Here is a 4,862-nt window from a genome sequence, read left to right on the forward strand (position 1 = left end):
TCAGCATACTCTGTGCCTTGCTTACACTATTCAACAAAGAACAACTGTCATGGTTTGGGTCTGAGCTGAGGCAGAGACACAGGCAGAGGGAGAAGCAGGCTCCCTGCAAGAGCCCAATGCAGGACTCAATCCTGGAACTCCGGGATCATGCCCTGAGCTAAAGGCAGATGCTCAACTGTTGAGCCACCCAGGCATCCCCCAAATCCATATTTTGAAGTCCCAGTCCCCAGTACTTCAAAGTGTAACTGTATTTGTGGCTAACATCTTTAAAGGGGCAATTAAGTTAAAATAAGACCCATAGGATAGAGCCCTAATCCAATCCGAGTGGGGTTTGTATAAGAGGAAGACACACAAGGGCCACAAGGAGATGACTGTGGGAGGAAACAACAAGAGGGTGGCCCTCTGCAAGCCCAGCAGAGAGACCTCAGATGAAACCAATCATTCTGACACCTTAATCTTGGCCTTCCAGCCTCCAAAACTATGAGAAAATAAATTCCTGTTGTTTAAGTTACCCAGTCTATGAGATTTTGCTATGGCAGACCTAGCAAACAAATACAGCAATGGACCAAGGAACCTAAGTGGATAAGAAGGATGTAAGTACCTGAAGAGGGTGTGGACAGTGACACTGCAGTGTTGTCCTGATGACGATGAACGATCCATGGAGTGGAAGGTCCCAGAGCAAGTGAGCTAGCAAAGTAGGAAGTGATGGTCAAGAGTAACAGATTGTCATATCCTCAAAGTGTCAAGCCACCTTCTGGCTGGCTTCTCAAATGGCCCCTAAGATGGTTGACCCAGCTCCAGAGTCACAAGCAGACCCACTAACATCTCTCAAAAGAGGAGGCTCCGTTTCTTCCACTGCATTTTAGGAACAAAGAGCTCTTTCCCAGAAGGCCTGCATTGTCTCCATTTTATGTCTCAGAGGTCAGAAATTGTATTACATTCTATTCTGAAATCTCTAGCACGGGAAAGAGATGATTATTATTGGTTTAGCGTATCACTTCACACTGACATGTATCAGTGTGAAGGAAGATGGATTTCCCCAACAAAATTGGAGTTATCCTAGCTAGAAGGAAAGGAAGGCTGTGTGCTCAGTACTTTTTGCTACCAAAGGCTGGCAGCTGTCATAGACTGATAGCTTACGCTTTGAGGAGATGGGGGTTCTGGGCAAGGACAGAGAAGTGGTTTGGGAACATCCTGAAAGTTACCTGACCTACCTCTAGACCCTGTGGTAGATGGAATATGGAACTTCTTCTTCTCTCCTCCCTCCCTGCTCCCCAGCCTCCCTGAACTACCAGGAGCCCATCTAACATGTTCTGTTGTGTTCTAGGTACCCCATTGTCTCCCCTCATGCCCTTTAACTGTGCCTCTTGTTCCCTAAATACTTCTTTTTTTGCTATCCCAAATCCCTCCTTAGCCTGGCTCATTTAGATGTTCTAGCTCTCAGCTAAAGGGTCACCTCCTCCAGGAAGCCCTCCTTGAAATTCCTCACTTTGGGCTACATGTCCAGACTGAGCATCCTGCACAGGTAGCAGATATGAACTGTTCAACAACAGTGAGAGTGTCAGTTATGTTATTTTTTTAAAAAGGCGGGGGAATCCCTGGGTGATTCAGCAGTTTAGCGCCTGCCTTCAGCCCAGGGCATGATCCTGGGGTCCCGGGATCGAGTCCCACGTCGGGCTCCCTGCATGGAGCCTGCTTCTCCCTCTGCCTGTGTCTCTGCGCCTCTCTCTCTATGTCTATGTCTATCATGAATAAATAAGATCTTTAAAAAACAAAACAAAACAAAACTAATGTTTGGTGCTCCTCTCATCACAGAAATAATCCTGAGACTGCAGAGTGAGAAGACCAAGCAGACAACACAAACCTGCTTCTCCCTCTGCCTGTGTCTCTCATGAATGAATGAATGAATAAAATCTTAAAAAAAAAAAAAAAAGTTTTCGGCATTAATTAGAAGCACTCCAAGCCCACCCACCTGGATTAGAGAGAAGTCTGATATTAATTGTTCCAGAGATGGGTTCCACTCTTTTGGATCATCACTCAACCATGGAGTGCTTAGAAGGCATACCCCAGACTCCTAGTCCTCCAGCACAAAGAGGCCCTGGTTGGCTCTGCTTGCTTGCTTGCTTGCTTGCTTTCTTTCTTTCTTTTCTTTCTTCTTTCTTTTTCTTAAGATTTTATTCATTTATTCATGAGAGACATAGAGAGAGACAGAGACACAGACAGAGGGAGAAACAGGCTCCCCATGGGGAGCCGTACACGGGACTTGATCCCAGAACTCTGGGACCAGGACCTGAGCCAAAGGCAGATGCTCAACCACTAAGCCACCCAGGCGTGTCCAACCACCACCACCCCTTTTTTTTTCTGCTCTGCTGTTTCTGTGCTATGAGCCGGAGCTGCTGCTTCAGGCCCCATCCTAGACTGTCGTAGTCACTGACCCGTTCCATAGGATCCAGCTGCCTCCTGGTTCAGCTCCCTGCATCTCCACCCCTCCCCCAGGCCTCCTGATCTTAACCAACCTAATTCTTCGTTCCAGTCTTGAACCTCTCCAGGAACCTAGCTTCAGACTCTTTCCAACTCCTTGAATATCCCACCCATTTCTTAGACAATAAAATCTAATCTAACTGATAGGAGATTATAGTACCTCCCATTATCACTTTCTGAAGGTAAAGATTTCCCAGGAATTGGAATAGAGGCCTGCCCTACCATACTGGGAGGGGAAATGCCTTTCATTCCCTCTAAGGCATTCACAGCAGCAAAAAGGAACACAAGTGGATTCTTAGATGACTCTACTACATATGTCATGCATTTACATGTGTCCTAACCAAAAAAAGAGATAAAGAAAAAGATTCACCTGTGTTATAATTGTGTTTCAGTCTCCCTAAGAGCCTTAGAAATATCTTGAGGCCAGATATCTCATATTACAAATCTTTTTATTCCCAAAATGAGTGCATAATAAATGTCGGATGAATGAACACGTTGCCCGTGGAATTCAGAACCCTCGGGACAATATTGTACTTACGGGCCACATTGCAAGGCATAAATATCAAGGTCTCCGTTTGGCATTCTCTTCCACCAACAGAGAGCTTCTGATTTTCACCGAGTAGTAGCAGCTTGTCTTCCGAGACTGGGGACGGGTCTGCGTAAAGTTGAAAGTTTGTACTGGAATTTTCTATCATATCTGGCCAAATCTTTGCCAGCTTGTGAAGATCAGTTTCATGTTTAGTCAGTAGACTCAATGTTCCTGATTCCAGGCAGTGAATAGTCAATGTGTTCATAATTTAGCAAATATAGTCTCATTTGAGGAAATTTTCACCCGAGGAAAACACTGGAAGACCATCTGTGTGATTGGACAGGTTTTTGTTTGTTTCCTTGTGTATATGTAAATGATTGTTTTGTTTTTTATTTGTTTAGGGATTGCTCCATCAAACCCTTGGCTTCCAGGTATTAATAAAACTGACCAAATAATAAACAGCTGAAACGGCACTGCCCCAGAAACCAAGGTACCATGGGATGAAGTGTTCCACCCGTGCTGAAAACGAACACTGTTAGCACAGCTGACCACTGCAAGCAGGGTTATTTCATTCCAGAAGGCAGGCAGCCAAAGGAAGGCTCCTTGGCATAATCTTCTGACTCAGTATCTCCTTCCTTTCCCCTAGAAACAGAGGAGGGGTTGGAAATGCACTCTGTTATCTCAAGAGCAGACACATTGTTATCCCTCAGCGAGAGAAATTTAATTCTAGCAAGCTGTGTGTGGGAGCTCAAGGGACACCAATCAAAACCCAGCAGGGTTTGAGAGAAAGGTATCTAATAACCAACAAACATTTATTTCTCCAAAACAAGTCGTACCAAACACATTTACAGATTCTTTTCTTTTCTCTCCCTGACTTAATTACTGATCTGGTAGAGAGCTGGAAGGCAGTGGGAAGCAAACTCTAACACTGTGATTTTCCTCCCAGTGCGGGCACACTCGCGCTCAGGTTAGGCCTGAGAGGGTCCTGCTTGGGTGACGGGGAGGGAGACAAGAGAGGGCCCACCGGTGGGCCTGGCAGCAGTGGCTTCCTCATGGAAGGTGTGATGTGAGAAGTCAGTGTGGGGCGGGGGTGCGGTGGGTTGAGGGGGTCACCGTGTGTCTGATACAGACAGAATGCAGCGGTGAGGGAGCAGAACAGAACAGGGGAAGGAAAGAGGATGAGAACTGATGCTGTTGGACGGAATGCCTCTGTGCCACAGGAACTCCCAGGGCCTTCTTTCTTAGATGGCAAGGAAGGCCAGCAGAGAAATTCTTCACAGAAATGGGCCATGGCCACCTGAGATAGAAATCTAGAAAGGAGGGACACCTGAGTGGCTCAGTGGTCTGCCTTGGGCTCAGGGCGGGATCCCAGGGTCCTGGGATCGAGTCCCACATCGGGCTCTTGTGGGGAGCCTGCTTCTCCCTCTGCCTGTGTCTCTGCCTCTCTCTCTGTGTCTCTCATGAATAACTAAAATATTTATTAAAAAAAAAAAGAAATCTAGAAAGGGGCCTTAGTGAAATGAAAAGGAAGGTGAGGAATTCCATCTAAGCACATATATAATAAATCCTTACTTGGACTGTGTACACCAGTTGATTGTGCCGGGTACTGAGAATCTATGTAAGAGAGACCAGTTCTCACCCGTGTGGAGCTTCTAAGTACTGTGAGACAAATGGATATGATCACTCAGATCCACAAAAACAATTGTGAACATTGACTTTCCATAAGTATTCTAGTCTCTTGGACTGGCTGGGGCCGTGCCTCAGGCCACACCGAGTACAGCCTCCAGCTGTGGCCCAACACCAATTCAGCTCTAGCACAACATTCTGAAGATCTCGGGGGAAGGCTCCCTTC

The sequence above is a fragment of the Canis lupus genome, chromosome 14 (assembly GCF_003254725.2).
Source record: "Canis lupus dingo isolate Sandy chromosome 14, ASM325472v2, whole genome shotgun sequence".
Taxonomy (NCBI): Eukaryota; Metazoa; Chordata; class Mammalia; order Carnivora; family Canidae; genus Canis; species Canis lupus.